The sequence below is a fragment of the Alligator mississippiensis genome, chromosome 6 (genome assembly GCF_030867095.1).
Source record: "Alligator mississippiensis isolate rAllMis1 chromosome 6, rAllMis1, whole genome shotgun sequence".
Lineage (NCBI taxonomy): Eukaryota > Metazoa > Chordata > Crocodylia > Alligatoridae > Alligator > Alligator mississippiensis.
The window spans coordinates 33,875,618-33,894,873 of NC_081829.1; the positions used below are offsets into that span (position 1 = coordinate 33,875,618).

The window sequence follows — 19,256 nt, forward strand, 5'->3', positions numbered from 1 at the left end:
AATAGGTGATGTGGCATACAAAAAAATACGGGGAAGTGTCTGGGCCAGACTAAATGTGAACAAATATATAGTGATTATGGTGGGTGAAATGGGTAATATGTTGGAGCTGGGGGTACAGGTGGCAGCTGAGGAAATTAAATCATCACGGGTTTAATTTGACAGAAGGATGATGGGAGACTGGAAATGGAAAGAGAGTTCAATGAGTGCTGGGGCTGGAGTTGGGGAGAGTTTTATCATATGGGGGAGGGGGTGGCAGCTGTTAAAACCATGTTATTACTGATTATCTTTTGCAGAAGCATAGTGTATCCCCCAACATGGAAACATCACACAAAATCAAAGGGAAATATGAATGGGTTTTTTTAGCTGGCCAAGAAAGAGTGGTTGCATGGCCAGAACTTTTTAAACACGGGTTGGCAGGTAAATGGGAACTCCCAGATATAGACCTATTCATGTACGTGAGCTATATGAGCGCATGCTGTCAAGCTGTGGAGGGAGCGGACATGAAGGCTTGGTATTTTACTCAATATTTCACAAGGTGGCTGTTAAAGACATGGGGAAGTGGAGGGGCTTAAAATGTTAAGTTTTCCAGCCATGGGCATGGAGGCCTACAGTCCATTATGCATGTATAGAAAGGTTTTTAAGAAGGTATGGTCTTGAGGGGCTGGAACCAACAGTTTTTAGAAACCATAGGAGAATAAGGGTAGCTGTGAAGAGGAAGGACTGAATCTCTCCTGTAGGTAATCTTCCCTAGCAGATGCCAAAGAGCATGTGGGAAGGGACTGCAGACAAAAGCTGGTAGGGTAACATGTGGACTTGGCATGGATGATTGCTTGAAGCATACAGTACAATACATGTGGTATTTGGGTAGGACTCCTTGGTGCCCACAAGATGTATGGGGGGCAGGAAGAATCCATAACCCAAGTGTTTTGACATTGTGTTTTGCAAAAAGGATTTTGGTGTAGAGTGGGCAAGTGGTTGGACAAATATACAGTGTACAAAGGCCCTCACAGAATATATAGTTTTATATGGGCTGGTCCCCTAAGAGCCATAGAGCACCATTTTGAGGTGTTAAAATGATGGTGAGCTCTAGTAGGCTGTGAATGTGGAAGGTAGAGGTGGAAGCCTTTTTCTTTGGACACATTAGGATGGCAGTAGCACAAGAATATGTTGAAATGTTGAGCCTGACTTGAAGCATTAGAATAAATTGTCCCATCTTTTTTCATCTATAATGGGTGCTCAACCTCCAGCCAATAGTCTGCTGAGCCATGGCATCTGGCCCACAGGGCTCCACACAGTTCAGGAAATTTGGCAATGGCAGAGCAGAGACTATTAATACTGCCACTCTCCGCCGCTGCCAAATTCCTATGCCCCCTCCCCTCACAGCCAGATCAGGGCTGGCCCACACCCCCTTGTCTCTGCATGGCTGAATCGGGCCAGGCCATGCCCCCTTTCCATGTGAGGCTGTGCTGGGGCCAAGCAGCCCTCTATCCCCACTCCACATGACTGGATTGGGCCCCACTGTGTCTGCCATGGGCACCAGATAAAGGCCACTAGCCAATCTAGCCTACTGGGAAAGAAGATTGAGCACTAGTGATCAATAACATCACTCCTATGTAAACATATCAATAGGAAAGGTGAAGAAGAAAATCATATTAGTGTCCTAGATTTCCTTATTGCATACCAGGACCAAAAAGTTACAAGGTGATGTACCAGGCCTGCAGATTAAAACCCAAACTTCCTCATATCACCATGATGGAAAAGGACTGCCTGTCAATGGAAGACAATAATTAAGTTACCAAGGCACTTAGATCTGTGACGTCTCTGGGACTACTTGCTGTTACCAGGGCTGCACTGTTTCTTGGAGATGGACTAGCATGTGCTGAGGTCTGGCTGAAGGCAAAAAGTTTGTCTGATGCACACCTCCAAAAAAGCTGTCTGGCAAGGACTGATCTAGAATCTAGTCCTACTTTCAGATGCACACAGTCTGATCCCATGTGCACATGGAGCACTTCTTGCAGACTCTCCTGCATTGAGCTCAATATGGGATTTGAACCTAGATTAGGTTTTGCCTGCTAGCTGTTCAATAGCTGGATTGGCACTGGTGGTCTAGAGATGGCAGTTTCTATGTTCCACACACAGGTCAAGCCCCCCCCACACACACACTCCATGTAAGCAAGAATTGCTGATGTTTCTATTTTCCCTTTTTTCTCTTGCTTCTGAATTCAACTCCTACACATTTTGCTTGGAGAACATTGTTTTGCAGGACCATGCATTGCTCCCTGTGTAGTTTTGCTTGAACTCACCCTTCCCAGTTGTAGGACACACACAAGTCTGTGCTTTCCAGTTTCTAGTTTCCTTGAAGAATAGAGCTTCCTCTCAGTTTATAATACAGAAAAGAACCCACTATGAGAAAATACCCTTTGACCTACTTAACTGTGTAGCTGGAATTCACTGCTTGCCAAATATCCAGGTCTTCAACTCTCAATAAATGAAGGATGTTTTTATCTCCTCCTAGTGTCTTTTTATAAGTACTGCTGAAAGTTTATTTCATGAAGCCTTGTAAAGGTTTGATAATAAGGGTTTGCCATTGGTGTGATTCTGCTTTCTTGGATACTCAGATTCCACTAATTTTGCTAACAGACCTTGCTTGTCACATCCTGATGCTACTTTATAATCCCAATGTCAAACCTCCTTGAATTGTGTTTGAGATACAGGCTGTCCCACAATGGATCCAAATGAAAATTTCAGGTTGCTCCCAAACCTGATTAGAGGGAGCAGTACAGATATGTATCTATGTCCCAAACATTTACTATTCAGACAGTGATTCCTGCATCGGCTGCCCTGGCAGATGTGAACTGCTGGCCAGATGTTCAGTTGGTGTATATTGGTCTAGATCCAATGACTTCAGTCAAGTCTGGCTAATCTATACCATCTGAAAATCTGGCCTTCAGATCTACAGGGGGTCACTACACTGCTGCCAGGTCCTTCAGCTGGATCAGAGATCTTCCTTCCCTCCCTCCCTCCCTCCCTCATATGTGTGTTTTTGATTGTTATTCTTACCATTTCTCAACTTGGTCCTCAGATTTATTTGCACATTTTCAGTGAAGAGACTCACCTTTCCATCTTGCATCTTCCACCTTTCCAAAAGATAATTTTAAAACACAGGTAGTGAACAAATTGCTTTCTGGCAAAATCAGTTCATTACTTTGAAAATGCTAGTTCTGCAGAGTCAGCAAAACAACTAAGAAATTAGACTGATGTTAAATCACGAGACAAATTCAAGCTCTGAATAACTAAACCTTCACAAAACTGACCTACATGATCTTTCTAAACAAATGAAAGCACACAGCTAACTGTAAGGAAATTAAGTAATTTCCTCCTCACTGTGATACTGCTTTTTTAAATAGCTCTGTATGAAATCTGGCTCAGTAATGCTAAATAGGTTATTGCTTGGAATGATTTCAAATGACAAAATGGCAACACAGATTTTTTCCTGTGGGCAAAAATAGTTTGTTTTATTTATTTATTTTCTTTCCTAATAAATGCAGTATGAACTCTATCCAGTGTGCTCCCCAGCAGACCTGGAACTGTACCAGAAGTACTTCCAGTCCACTTCCGGGTTCACCACTGAGCACCTGGTGGGGGCCCCCTGCGCTCCTGTGTGACTTTCCATCTGCCCCACCATCACAGCATTCACAAGCCACATCTGGTACCTCAAGGTATGTAGAAAAAACATTTAAAGCTGTGTCTATGGCCAAATTGCTGATTCCCTGAATCAGTATCGAATCTTCAGATTTGGATTTGGCTGAATTGAATCGGGGACAGTGATCCGAATCACCAAATTGAATCACTGTCCCTGATTTGGGCTGAATCTGAATTGAATACAGCCCATTTTGCACACCCCTAGTAAATATTGGGATTCTGTATTGTAACCAGTAGGTGGCAATAAGTGACTTGGAGGATTTATATGGGACTTTTCACCTCAAGATCTAAATTCAGACCTGGTATAAGTGACTGGAATTGTTGTTGTTATACACAGTAATAGTAGTGTAACAGTGGTGCCTAAAGTGGCCAGCGGAGATCATGATGCTTGACCCTGTACAATTGCCTAGTTGGAGATTGCTTTTGTTGCAGACCAGAGTCTTCTCCAGGAGACCACACTGCCTTCAGCTGGTGTCTGGAAATGCATACATCTGAACCAGTGTGGCCTGATGTCACCACAATTGATACACACCAGTGCAATCAACTGGGTTTACTTGGCTAAGTGAAATCAGGATTTGGCCATGTGTCTGTAAAACAATTAAGATCAGTCCCCCGCGGCCGGAATTCTCTGCATCTGAATCTCAAGATAATTTCTGTTTTCAGATGTAATGTTCTGAATTCATAGAATCATAGGGCTGGAAGGAACCCCAAAGGATCATCAGGCCCAGCCCCCTGCATGAGCAGGAAGACATTTGGGGTCAGACAACCCCAGCCAGGTGTCCGGCCAGTTTTCTCTTGAAGACCTCTATGGTAGATGATTGCACTGCCTCTGGGGGGAATCTTGTTCCATAGTCTGGACACCTTAGTTGTAAAGAAGTTTTTCCTAATGTTCAGCCTAAAACTATCTTCCAGGAGTCTGTGGTCGATGCTTCTAGTTTTCCCCCAGGGCGCCCTAGTGAACAGTTGCTCGCTAAGCCCCTGATATAAGCCTCCGATATCACGGTAAGCTGCAATCAGGTCCCCTCTCAGCCTTCTTTTCTTCAGGCTGAAGAATCTGAGATTCCCTCAGCCTCTCCTCACATGGCTTGCCAGGCAAGTCCCTGATCATATAGGTAGCCCTTTTCTGGACCCTCTCAAGCTTTAGCATGTACTTGTTGAAGTGCAGCGCCCAGAACTGGACGCAATACTACAGCTGCGGCCACACCAATGTTGAGTAAAATGGGAGAATCACTTCTTTGGATTTACTGGAGAGGCATTGATTGATGCATGCCAGAGTTTTATTGGACGTAGCAGCTACTGCGTCCCATTGCCGGCTCATATTCATGCTGAGGTCTATTGTTACCCTCAGATCTCTTTCATTTCTAGTGCTGGTCAGGTTAGCAATGCCCAGCCTGTAGGTATGCTGGGGGGTTCTTCCTCCCCAGATGCAGCACTTTGTATTTCTCTATGTTGAACCTCATCTGGTTCCGTTCTGCCCAGTATGCCAGCTTGTCTAGGTCTGCTTGTATCTACAGCCTATCTGCGGGTGTGTCCATACAACCCCATATTTTGGTGTTGTCCACAAACTTGGCCAATGGACTTTTCACCCCCTCATCCAGGCCATTGAAAATATTGAACATCGCTGGGCCAAGTACCGACCCCTGGGGTATGCCGCTGCCCACATCTCGCCAGGATGACACCGATCCATTCATTTGGACTCTGTGTCCGATCCCACAACCAGTTTCTCACCCACTTGACAGTTATGCAGTTGAGCCCAATATCTTCCAGTCTTCTGATCAGCACCTCATGGGATATCAGGTCAAAGGCTTTCTGGAAGTCAAGGTATATGATGTCAACCGCTTTTCTCTCATCCAGGTGACAAGTCACCTGATCATAGAAAGAAACGAGGTTGGTCAGTTCAGTTGTGTACTCGAATCTGATGCTAGCCTAAGTCTTATAGGCTCATTGAAGAGACCAGGTATAGGTGTGAGTCGCCATTTTTACACTAGATTGCTCCATTGGTGTAACCCAGTGGTGAAAATCAGATCCAACATTTTCATCTCATCAGTGCATTTGAGGTGTCAGCATGACTTCTTGAATCCACAAACACAATTCACTTCTTAGAAAAAGCTTATTGTGTCATGGGCAAAACAGGAAACATGCAATGGTGTGAACCCCAGAGGAAGTTCCAAGGGGTTAATATCCTAAACTCTTGGAAGGCACATCCATCTGAAACTCGTCAGCAAAATCCAAACATATAAGTTAACCATGGAATATAACAAACTTCCTTGCTTACATCATGTTGCTTTAAAAAGGAAAGTGTGTGTGGGTATGTGTGTGTGTGCATGAATAGTAGAGCAACATAACAGTCTATGCACTGTCTAGCATCAGAAAGGGTTTAAAAAATAGCAAAGCAAAAATATCATAGCCCAGTTTTGTAAGTAAGTAAACTTGTTTTTCATTCAATGAATTATCTATTAATTTAGGTCCATCTGTATTTTTCTTTTAAATGTTTGCCTCTGTAAATACTGAGCTAGTTTGTATGAGGGATGGATATATTAAGGAGGGAGACTATATTAATGGAGTTTGTTTTCTACCTAGGAGGACTTTTGCAATCTTTTAATTCTCCTCAGCCTGAAGAAGGGTGTGTGCGCCCAAAAACTTGCAAAGAAAGAGAGAAATTTTTTTGCTACTATTTACTTGGTCTAATAAAAGAAATTGCCTCTGAACCAAGAGGTTTGTATATCTCTTAAGGAGGGAGAGGCATTGTTCAGATTCATCTGGCCAGGTATAAGCTAGAAACAAAGAGAGTAGCCAGAGAGTAGTGGTGGTCAGGTTGTACTCAACCTGGTGAGATGTGAGCAGTGGGGTACCCCAGGGCTTGGTCCTCAGGCCCACACTGTTTAACATCTTCATCAGCGACTTGGACGAGAGGGTGGAAAGCACGCTGTCCAAGTTTGCTGATGACACTAAGATGTGGGGCGAGGTGGACACACTTGAAGGGAGAGAAAGGCTGCAAATAGATTTAGACAGACTACAAAAGTGGGCAGACGAGAATAGGTTCAACGTAGACAAATACAGGGTGCTGTACCTTGGGAGAAGGAATCCACAGAGTACATACAGGCTGGGGAGTTCCCTTCTTGAAAGCACAGAGGCAGAAAGGGATCTTGGAGTCATTATTGACTCCAAGATGAACATGAGCCGCCAATGCCAGACCGCAGTCAGCAAGGCCAGCCTTACCTTGTCATGCATCAAAAGATGCATCTCAAGCCGGTCCAGAGAGGTGATACTCCCCCTCTATGCGACTTTGGTCAGGCCGCAGTTGGAGTACTGCGTCCAGTACTGGGAGCCGCACTTCAAAAGGGATGTGGCCAGCCTGGAGAGGGTTCAGAGGAGGGCCACCTGCTTGGTGAGAGGGCAGCAGGGCAGGCCCTACGAGGAGAGACTGAGGGACCTGAACCTGTTCAGCCTCAGCAAGAGGAGGCTGAGGGGGCCCCTGGTGGCTGCCTACAAGCTCATCAGGGGAGATCAACAGCAAATGGGCAGAGCCCTTTTTTCCCCAGCACCACCTGGGGTGGCAAGGAACAATGGTAATAAGCTGATGGAGAATAGGTTTAGGTTGGAGATCAGAAGGCAATATTTTATAGTTAGGGTGGCCAAAATATGGAACCAGCTTCCCAGGGAAGTGGTCCTCGCCCCTACCTTGAGCAAATTCAAGAGGAGGTTGGATGATCACCTCTCTGGGGTCTTGTGAACCCAGTATTCATTCCTGCCTGTGGCAGGGGGTCAGGCTAGATGATCTGTTCAGGTTGCTCCTGACCCTAGCTACTATGAAACTATGAAAGGGAAGAAACTAGGGAAGAGATACCAGGAAAAGTTTTGCAGCAAGGAGTTCTTCTAGACTGGAAAACTCAATGTCCTCCATTGTCCATTGCCTTCCAGCATTTATTCTTGTTCAGCATAGGTGTAAAGAGCTGAGCCAAATCCTGTTTGGAAGTTGATGGAAGTGTTTCCATTAATTTCACTGGCATTTGGTTCAGGGCCTAGATGAAAAAAGATTGTGTGTGCGTGTGTGTATGTGTATGTGATTGTGTACTTGATTCCAAGTAAGCTTGTAGTTTTTTGCCATTTCCCTGCATAGTCCTTACAAGTGAAGGGGTACACTTACTGGGCACATCCAGACATACAGGCCTATGTGGTTTGTGGTGCTGCAAGCCCCTTTGTAGTGCTGCAAACTGTACGTGGCAAACATTAAAACATGCCCCGCACTACAAATTTGCAGTGTGGGGCCAAAGTTTGCTACCAGAATTTCCCAGCATAAAAACAAAAAAAAAACCAAAAAATTTACAAAAAAGCGGTGCAACACACATGCAACAAGCATGCATTCAACTAGGTCGAATGGTCATAAACTACTACAAGACCGTCTCAGGCTGGACATAAGGAAGAATTTCTTTACTGTCCGAGCCCCCAAGGTCTGGAACAGCCTGCCACCGGAGGTGGTTCAAGCGCCTACATTGAACACCTTCAAGAGCAAACTGGATGCTTATCTTGCTGGGATCCTATGACCCCAGCTGACTTCCTGCCCTTTGGGCAGGGGGCTGGACTCGATGATCTTCCGAGGTCCCTTCCAGCCCTAATGTCTATGAAATCTATGCACCAGCACACACGGAGGCTGGACCATCCAGAGCAATGCTCTGGTTGTTGTCTCAGGCCTCTGTGGTGCTTAACTTGTGGCCTTGTTGCTCCAGGCCACCAGGTAAGATAGCTGGGGGCATGTGGCAAGGCACCTTTAGTGCCTGCCATTTTAAGAGGTTTGAGCAGGCTGTGGAGCAGCCAGCAGGTGCAGTGCAGTTTAATGAGGCAGTCACATGACTGCAAGAGGGCTCCTGGATTGGAGGATGGGGCTGGACAGCCTCAGTATAAACCCAGGAGCTCAGAGCTAAGTGGGTAGTTGCTGCAGGGAACCAGAGAGACAGCATTGCCTAACTGGAGCTGCTGCTTCCAGAACACCTGGAGGTCAAGGGTAGGAACTATGGGGATGAAGGAGGTTCCTGGTCCTGGGGAATGACGTAAAACTATATCCTTCTGGGTTGGCTGGTTTGGATGGGCTGCCTTTGGTAGGGTGGTCCTCGGGAAATGCCACACCAGTGCCTTCCTAGTGAAAGGCGAGTATGGGGTGCCGTATAGCCTCAGCCCCCACGACCTGGTGGGTTACCCCATAGAGGGGACAGGCAAGGGGTCCATGCATGTCATCAGAGGCCTGAGGCCCAGGGGCATAAGGCCTAGTAGTCCCAGTGAGGGGGCAGTATAGTGGCCCCAGTGAGGGGGCCTGTAAGAGCGATGGACTGGGCTGCATAGAGTAGGGTCTTTATGGGATCCTGAAGGACTGCCTGAGTAGAGAGTGACATGTGTTTGGAGGGTCCTGAGAAGGCAGACCCATATAGGAGTGTGAAGGCAAGTGGCTTGATACCAACGCAAAGTAACTTTGCTGGCCCATGCTAGGGCCAAGACTAAACTGGTCAAAGGGCCAGAGCTCCCACTGCAAGGGATGGCCAGAGGCTGGGAGTCCCAGCTGGCTTAGAAGCAAGGCCAGGGCCAGTGAGGTCAAAGGTCCTGGAGGGGGGCCACAGTCATGAGGTAAAAAGGGCTTAGGGAGTTTGGCAGCCCAGTATAGAGGTGGAGATTAGATCGCCTGACTATGAGGGATCCAGGTGGGGTCTGAACACCAGGCAGGTATAGAATAAGGTTCATCTTGGGCTGAAGCCACATAATGATGCCCTCTACGAAGCATGTGACATGATATAACAGGAGGCTCAGAGCCATATATGATGCCCTTGTCATCGGGCATTAAGGGGGCAGCTTCCCACCTTGTAAACATCTATTTCAGTTACATCAAAGGTATGGCAGGTGGGCGGACTGCCCTGGACAGGTGGGTGGGCCAGTGGTTAGATCAGCCACAAGACAGCCCCATCACAGGCCAGCATCTAGCTGAAGAGCTGGGAGGCCTGTTTCGCAAACAGTAATGAACTAATCCTTGCAATCCCCCTGTGAGGTAGGTTCTACAGAATAATAAATTGAGGCAGTGAGGTTAAGTGACTTTCCCCATGTCATACAGGGAGTAACAGACACAGCAACAAAATCCAATGGGTCATCCTCCCATCCCAAACTGCCAAAAGTCTAACTTTTCTGAGGAAAAGGTTTAGTTCAGGTTGTACTGGTAGAACAGGTAAAGGGTCACAGTTTTTATTTTATATATACTGGTCTGCAGGGGTGGATTAACACATAAACAAACTAGGCACATGCCTAGGGCCCTGAGCTGTGGGAGGCCCCAGTCCTTTCCTCCAGGACAATGGCACAAATGGCCCTGTTTGCCTCCCTTCCTTTCCCTTCTCCTCTGCCAGCCTCGCTGCTGCGGCGGCTGCTTCCTAGCAGCGGCTTTAAGCCCCACTCCCTACGGGCAGCAGTGCCAGGATGGGGAGGAGGGTATCAACTGGACCAGAGCCCACTAAAGGGTTAATACGTCCCTGCTGGTTTGGTCAGGTTTATAGTTTCAGAACACTTATATAATAGCATGCTATGAGAGGGATGGCCACGCAGAAGGATGCTGGTTGTGTTAAATCTCAGTAGGGTTAATAGAATCACTGCTAAATACAGCATTAGCAAAGAATTCAAATTAGTTTCACAGTTAAGCATGGATTGACTGAGAGAGAGAACTTTTTAGCTATCTAGTCAGAGGCATAACAGGACAACTGCACAGTGTCTGTGGCAGTGGATATTTTTGCACTCGGCACCAAAAGCGGCACCTGGAGCTGCTGCTCCAGTCACTCCCCCTGAGTTACATAATTGAATCTAGAAGAATGCTCTTAAATCTTTTTTTTAAGTATGATTTGTTCTCATAAATATTTTAAACCTGTGTCTATAGATCTAACTGTCATTATGACAAATGACTATTTAAATTCTGTTGTAGACATGATAGTCCTGGAAATATATGAGAAACATTTGGGGTGCCATCTTTTACTGAGCTAACTGTATAGTTGTAAGAAACACAAATTTTGAACGTAAGTTACCCTTCCTCAGGTCACCTTATTTAAAATCCCTCACAGCTATATGGCTGACCTAATAAAAGATAACACCCCCAAAAATCCTTGCTCCTCACACATTTTAAATGCTGTAGCACTGCAAGGGATTCAATGATAGATATTATTCCACGGTACGAAATAAAACTTGAAGTAATTTTATTGCACACACTTCTTTTGTTTTCGTTATTACTGCAATGGTAGAGGTATATAGGGACCTTTTGCTTTATACTTCTGTGATTATTCATTTGAATAGAACTATGTTAGACAGCAAAAGGACTCCCTCTGTTGACAAATCTATGCATAACTATAAAATAAATATATACCATATAACTATGAAAAAATATATATCATTTGTATGTCTCCATATGCTATTTTTGACCTTGTTAAGTAACAAAAATGTATTAGCACTACTGAGAGTGAAATCAATTCACTGCAGTCTAAAGTTGACTAATTCAGAAGCCTCCGCTTCTCAGTAAAATGGCCTTATGTATTTACCCCAATGACAGTGTTTTAACATTTTTCCTTTCATTCCATGGTCTGATGAGATGAAAACAGCTATCATCTGTTGTTTTCCTAACAAGGTTACAGAAGCATATGTTTGGGTGTTGAATATTCTTTTTTTTTTTTTTTTTTTTTGGAAAGCAGTATAGCTATTTAAGGAAAAGGCAATATTTCAAAATACATTTTTCTGCTACTTTTTTTTTTGTTTTGTTTTGTTTTTAAGTTGTTTCCCCCTGAATTCCAGAGGTCTGCATGATTCTATTGGTTTTCCCTGTGCCTGCCTTCCTCCTCTCTCACCACCCCACCCCAAGCACACACACATTTCACACTTGGCCCTTCTGAATTCTCGCTGAACTCTCACCATGGTAATTCTGAGTATACTGGTGATCTTCAAGATCAACTCATGAAGAGACAAGACCAGAGACACCAATTTTCCTTTACTTGACCTTACACTGTATTGTGTCCTGCTCTTGTTTTTGACATAGGCTCCCTGGTTTCCCAAGCAGACCTGCTACTTCTTATTTAAACAGAAACGCTACAAACATTTTTCTAGCTGAAGTTGTCACACAGGCAGAGCTAAAGTTGTGCTTTTCTAGAATTGTCACCCTAGATAATACAGGTCCCTCTTTTGTATGTATGAAGATAAATTTTGCCTTCCCAGCTATACATGGAAATATGTGACCAGAAGAAACTGGAATGGAACTTCTTCATCAACAAGTCTTGTCCCTGCTCTTGGAGGAAACCATGTCATGTCCCTTTCATTAATTTTTCAGGCTCCATTTTGAAATTGCTTAAGTTTCTTATCCTCACTACTTTTACTGGAAGGCTGTTCTAGAACCTTAATCATTTGATGGCCAGAAATCTTCTGATTTCCAACCTAAATTTATTGTTTGTTAGTTTATCTGCATTCATTCTGCCAAAATTGACCTTTTAGCTAGGTACAAACATTACACGTAAACCAGTATAAGTGTCCGAAAACTGGTCTGAACCAGTGACAGTAGAGAAGTTTGGTGTACATAGATCAATTTAAAAAATGGCAGAACCTGGTCTAAGATAGACTTGGATGAATGTAGTACTGGACTTAAATGATTTAGGTTAGACTAATCTATCAAACTTCTGTACCAGATCCCCTCCCAACTCAAGTTATGTCAGTCTCCTGGCACCCCAGGCTGATTTGCAGACCCCTGCTAACCTCCCTTGCTGAGCAGTGCACTAGCAGTGGGCTGGGGACCACACCAGCTGTCAGCAGTGGCTGGGTGGTGTGGCCAGCCCCAACTGGATCCAGCCCCAGCCTTAGCCAGCACAGCTGTCAGGGCCTGCACAGCAGGAGCTTCCTTCCTGCTGCCCAGCCCAGCTGGCCAATGCAGCTCCTGCCCCTTCTCAGTCCTGCCCCACCATGAGTGGCTGGCTGTCAGCAGCACCGGGTAGGAGGGAAGCCAGCAGAAGCCTCTGCCCTGGCCTGGGCCTCCCAGACCTGAGCCAGCACAGCTGGAGTGGGAAGGGGCATGTGGCAGGGGCCTTTGCTTCTCCCCCTCCCCCCTGCAGCCGCTGCCACTGCCAGCCAGCCACTTGTGAAGGGGTGGGGCTGGGGAGAGGAACTACCCTGGCCAACCAGGCTGGGCTGTGGGGGTAGGAGGAAGCCCCCACTGTGCAATCCCTGCAGCTTTGCTGACTTGGAGCTGGGGCAGGGGCCTCTACTCCCTACTACAGTTGCTGACAACCAGACACTGGTGGGGAAGGGTCTGGGGAGAGGCACCATGCTGGGCTATCAGGCTGCTCGGCTAGGCTTGGCATTCTCTGACAACCTGCTGGGAGGCATGTGGGAGTACCCCCAACCTGCTGACCTCAGCCAAAACAGGCAGCCTGCATGCCCCCTCCACCGAAGGGCAAACATCTGTTCTGTTCACTCCTGACTTAACCTAGGATGATTAGAATAAAGCATGAAACTTAGACCACTTCCACCGCAGGCTTTTTTAAGGTCTGTACTTGGTATAAACCTTTCCCTCACATCTCTGCTGATGTTGAACTGGAGCCCACTCTGTTGTGATTTACCAGCAAGGAGGCTGATACAGGCATAGAATTGTGTGCACTTTGGGAACTGATGAAAACTATCAGATTAATTTCACATAGTCCCTATATATGTGCATAGAACATAAATTATATAAAATGTTTATGCTTAATGTGGAAGGCAGGCTAGATTTTGACCTTGTATACTAACTAAATCACAGATGTATAGCATAAGTTTTTGTAGGCAGAGGGCTTACTTCAGCAGATGACACTTGCCCTAATGTAGTCTATGTCTTTGTCAGGTATACTAAGATCCACTGTAGAGGGAGCAAAGGTGATTTCTATATTGAGAAAATGATTCATAGAAATCAAAGCAAGAACCATGAAACATGGAAAAGATGGCTGTACGTGAGGCTACTTGTAGTAGTATGATGTGGGAAAGAGGGGGAGAGGAATTTTACAATAAGGATAGATTCCTGTGCGGGATCTTCTGGAAGGGCTAGACATTTTTAAATCTGCAGGTCAGATGCCTTCCACCCAGGGGTGTTGAGGAAGCTGGCAGGGGTCATCACGGAGCCCTTGGCCCAGCTGTATGAATATTCGTGGTCATCTGGCCAGGTGCTGGGGGATTGGAAACTGGCTAATGTGGTCCCAATTTTCAAGAAGGGGAGGAAGGAGGACCCAAGTAACTATAGGCCTGTAAGCCTCACCTCGGTGCTCGGGAAGATCTTGGAGAGAATCATCAAGGAGCACATCTGTGAGGGGCCTGCAGGGGAGATCATGCTCAGGGGCAATCATCATGGGTTCATCAAAGGCAGGTCCTGCCAGACCAACCTAACTGCCTTTTATGACCAAGTAACTAAATCCTTGGATGATGGTGTCTCTGTGAATGTAGTCTTTCTAGACTTTAAGAAGGCCTTTGACACTGTCTCTCAACCCATCCTCATCAATAAATTAAGCAACTGTGGCATTGATGCCTGAAGTGTGGATGGGTAAAAAATTGGCTGATGGGGCTCACCCAGAGAGTAGTGGTGGATGGGTTGTACTCAACCTGGCAAGATGTGAGCAGTGGGGTACCCCAGGGCTCAGTCCTCGGGCCCACACTGTTTAACATCTTCATCAGCAACTTGGATGAGGGGATGGAAAGCACGCTGTCCAAATATGCTGATGACACTAAGATGTGGGGCGATGTGGACACACTTGAAGGGAGAGAAAGGCTGCAAATAGATTTAGACAGACTACAAAAGTGGGCAGATGAGAATAGGATGGGGTTCAACGTACACAAATGCAGGGTGCTGCACCTTGGGAGAAGGAATGCACAGCATACACACAGGCTGGGGAGTTCCCTTCTTGAAAGCACAGAGGCAGAAAGGGATCTTGGAGTCATTATTGACTCCAAGATGAACATGAGCGGCCAATGCCAGACCGCAGTCAGCAAGGCCAGCCTTACCTTGTCATGCATCCAAAAGTGCATCTGAAGCTGGTCCAGAGAAGTGATACTCCCCCTCTATGCGACTTTGGTCAGGCCGCAGTTGGAGTACTGCGTCCAGTACTGGGCGCTGCACTTCAAAAGGGATGTGGCCAGCCTGGAGAGGGTTCAGAGGAGGGCCACCTGCTTGGTGAGAGGGCAGCAGGACAGGCCCTATGAGGAGAGACTGAAGGAACTGAACCTCTTCAGTTCCAGCAAGAGGAGGCTGAGGGAGGACCTGGTGGCTGCCTACAAGTTCATCAGGGGAGATCAACAGCAAATAGGCAGAGCCATTTTCTCCCTAGCACCACCTGGGGTGACGAGCAACAATGGTAATAAGCTGATGGAGAATAGGTTTAGGTTAGAAATCAGAAGGCAATATTTTACAGTTAGGGTGGCCAAAATATGGAACCAGCTTCTCAGGGAAGTGGTCCTCGCCCCTACCTTGGGCAAATTCAAGAGGAGGTTGGATAATCACCTGTCTGGGGTCTTGTGAACCCAGCATTCATTCCTGCCTGTGGCAGGGGGTCAGGCTAGACGATCTGTTCAGGTCCCTCCTGACCTTAGCTACAATGAAACTATGAAACTATGATTCAGTTTTTCCATATTGCTTATTCTGCCCTAATTGTCTGTGAGAAATTCCCATCGATATCCATAAGTACAAAGCATAAAAGAAAAAACTACATTGCATGCAGGAGATTTGCAGCGAAGGGTAGAATTTTCCCTAAATTTGGAAATGTCAATCTTTTAATATGGGTGTAGGTTGTAGCTGTGTTGGTCTAAAGACTTAGGCAGACAAGGTTCTTTGGGTGACTCTGATATTTTATTAAACCAACTTAAATAATCTTTTAATATAGCAGCATCACGTATTCACCACCAGAGAGCTCTCTACACCTTCAGTTCACAGACAATGCAATACAGGCAGTCCTTGACTTAAAACATTCCGAGTTACAATGTTTTGCACTTATAGCATTTATGAATTGACACCCTGTTTCAGCTTTATGACGTCAGTTTCAACTTTACAACACTTGATCCGATGTGATGTCACTCCAGTGAATAAGTTCCTTGCATCACTCATCTCCCTGGAGAACATCTGTCCAAACTTCCTTGGACACTTTCTTTAAGAAAGAAGACAAGACTCTAGAAAAACCTGCAGCCAAGACTCCTGAGAAGACTCCAGCCAAGAAACCTTCAAAAAGTCCAACCAAGAGCCTTTCAAAAAGTCCAGCAAAGTCACCTCAAACAAGTTCTTCCAAATCGATATGATTGCTATTTACAATATAACTACATTAATGTAGCTATATTACTTATGTATAATTGATCAAGTACAAAATTCTGGGGTATTTTTGGTGAAAATAGGGTATACGGCCTTAATTCAGGAACAAATCCCCCATTTATAACATTGTTTCTTATGAGAAAATTGGTTCCAAGTTACAATGTTTCGACTTAAGACCAGATTTTCAGGAACCAATTGTGTCATAAGTCTGAGGACTGCCTGTACATTTTCTTACTGTCCTAAGGTACCAGCCAATTCAAATTTACTTCCTATCCTTGAGACAATTCCTATTCCATTACAGGCATTGGGCCTGAATTATTAAACTGAATCTAAAACAAAGAGTTGAATGCCACAAAATGGATCTTCTTTTGTAATAGTTGGTATTGTGATGGCATTACTTTTGAGAACCCAGATTTGTTGCATTCTAAACTAGTGCCTCAATCACAGTATTTACTTATAAATATATAACACAGCATCTGCTCTGTCCTCTTTTCTGCACACTTGCAACAAAGACTAGAACCACACAGATTATAGACGTTTTTCTGTACGTTGATAAAATACATTTATTTTCCTTTCTAATCTCTGCTATCTCAGTGAGTCTAAATCATTCCTGTGAAGCATCTTATTCTCTTGTGCTGTGTATATGTTGGCTCTCAAAATTGATGCAATGTAGTACATCTTAGAGTGGGCCTGTGTAGGGTCTATGTCCAACCCTCCACAATGACTGTTTGCTCTTGGCATGCTTATCGGTGTAAATTCAAAGCCACTCTAAGGAAGCTACATTACCTCATTTCCAGAATTTGGTCATGAGTGAGCAGGGCAAGTTGCACAGTGGCACATCTGGTTGTGGCACAGAAATGGTATAGGCATGAATGAAAAAGTGTCTCTGAAAACTTCTGGTCCAGCAGTCCTCAAAAGCAGCAAAGACAATAGCAAAAGAATGAATGATTTTTCTCTTTTCTGAGTCTTGGCCTTCTGTGTCTTCTGTTATCTCAGAACAAAATAATGGGAGCCGTTTCCTCAGCTTACCAATCCCAGTACTTTTTATCTGGCATTTTATTTAGCATACCAACCGTGGTCTAGGTTTTGACTTGTAGAAGGAGCACAGATTCCCAGTAATGTAAGAAGCTGAAAGAATGTCTTGACTAGGAAAACTATGGGTGCATGTACACGCCACGAGATTTTCCCTTTCAGGTGGTGCCATTGTGTTTCTGTTTGCATGAGTGGGATTTTCTTCTGTTTTAAAAATCTTTTGGGCATGTTAAAGTAAAACTGCTCAGACGTAGTTTAGTTTGGGCCGCCACCAATTACATCATCGTATCTATGGATTTGTTGCACGCAAACACAAGGGCACTCAAAGATGTGGAATCAGAAAAAAATAAATGCCTTAAACTTTGATCATACGAGTTATAAGATGACATAACCGCTTTGTGGGGAATTGCTGGCTCTGTATAGTAGAACAGATAAGGGAAAGTGTTTGTTCTTTGTAACTCCTCTGCAACTGCTTCGCTCACCGTGGCCTTGAAGATAGCAGAAAAAAAAAGTATGTACAACTCTGATTTCCAGGTGCAGGAAGGGAGTGTTATTTCTTCCTTTGTCTCCCCTATAGTTCTCATCCTGATAACAGCAAAGAAGTAATGAGGTAATGTTTGTAGCTGCTTTTCTAGCTAATTCCACTATATGATCATGTGAGTTGTAAGCGACTATTAAAAAGTATATAAGCCTCCTGATTTTGCTCTTGGGGGGGAACCCCTTCCAAGTGCTTGGGAAATCCATGTCACTTTGGAGTCCCCCCTACAGATGTAGTTTCATTTGAATAAAAGCTTCTGCTGACCTGACCCAAAAGTATGCTGTGTGTGTTTCCACGACAAAGACTTGTAATTGTCTTCTTTTACCACCAGGTGACACTGTGATATTTCTGTAGTTCAGGCCTTTACCCACTAGGTGCTGCTTTTGATTACTGCTGCTATTTATTTATTTATTTATTATAGTCTCTGCTCATCCCTCCTTCCCACTGCTCCCACAGCTGACTGCAGGCAGGGCAGGGTGCGGAGAGGATCTCATATTGCTGTCCTGTACCAATCCTTATATAGAAAGAAAAAAATTGAGTACTAAGCCAATAAACCCTCAGCCAACACTGTGGTATACTACCCCCTAGTATTGGTCGTACCTATGCTCATCCCACCACCGGCCCTGTGTGTCTTACCCACACCCCTGCACCCAGCATGGTGTTCTAAACTGTGGGGCACAGCAGTAGCAAATGTTTACAACTGAGGAAGTGTGGCAACTCTTCTTAACACTTTAAAATTTCAGGGTAACTTTCCTATTTCTTATAACTGCCATTGCCATTTCAGAAAATACACAATGAATAGTACAGGTGGATGCTGCATGCCAGACCCACCCACCAGGATATAAAGCATATATAGGTAATTTCAAAAATATCCTACTGACTTTGGGGGAGGTGAAGAGGGTGGTGTTTGGACTGTGGGCCAAAACCTGTTCTTTTTTTTTTTCCCTGCAGAAGACTTTTGAGAAAAGAGATTGAAAAGAATGAAAAAATGAAAGAACAGAGTAAATAATAGTAGAATAGAAATAGATATACATACAATAATTAGTTATTGTCTATTTATAAGTAAATAGTGTATATATAGGGTGCAGGGAAGGAAATTCTACATTCCTTTTTTTCTACTTTTTACTACTTTGCAATTTATTTATTTTTTTAAAACAATTACTCCTTTTTTATGAAAAAAATCATGTACATGCACCACAATTTTAATTTTGAAATAAATTTTTTGAAATTTATACAGTTCCTTCCAGATGTGGCTTGTTTTCTTTCATAGGTAGACTGGCATGGCAGTTTGTGCAGTTTGGGATTGGGTGGGTGGGAGGGAGAGGTGATCACTGTGCCTTAGCAGACCAGCATCTCTTGGTACCTTTGCAAGAGAGACTATCTTTGCAAGAAATACTGTACCAGGGGACAGCTAGAAAGAAGGCTTTACATTTGAAAAAGGGCAATTAGCAACTTCTCAGGCTATGATGAGCCTTATGCTTGGGGCTTGCTTTTTGCATTGCCTCCAACCACCACAACCTGCCCCCCCATCTCTGTGATCCATGCCAGCTGCTAGCAGACAGCCCACCGCATGCTGGTCCCAGGCTGGGTCAGCGAGGTTGGGGGCAGCTCATCCCACTGTCCTGTGCTGCCACCTGGCTGCCACCCAGCTCCCCTCTCTGCTCCACCCTGGGC

The 19,256-nt window shown here is 44.9% G+C and overlaps 1 long non-coding RNA gene across 2 annotated transcripts in view; it reads left to right on the forward strand.

Annotated features, from left to right (window-relative positions):
* Positions 1 to 18,814, forward strand: part of LOC109285583 (uncharacterized) — an 83,093-nt gene extending 64,279 nt beyond the window's left edge. The window contains exons 3-5 of one of the 2 annotated variants that reach the window (XR_009463007.1): positions 3,549 to 3,719; positions 15,734 to 18,438; positions 18,534 to 18,814. This is a non-coding gene — a long non-coding RNA (uncharacterized LOC109285583). Of the gene's footprint in view, positions 1 to 3,548; positions 3,720 to 15,733 lie in introns of both variants that reach the window. The other variant, XR_009463006.1, reaches the window with a different exon arrangement.
* Positions 18,815 to 19,256: the final 442 nt, after the last annotated feature.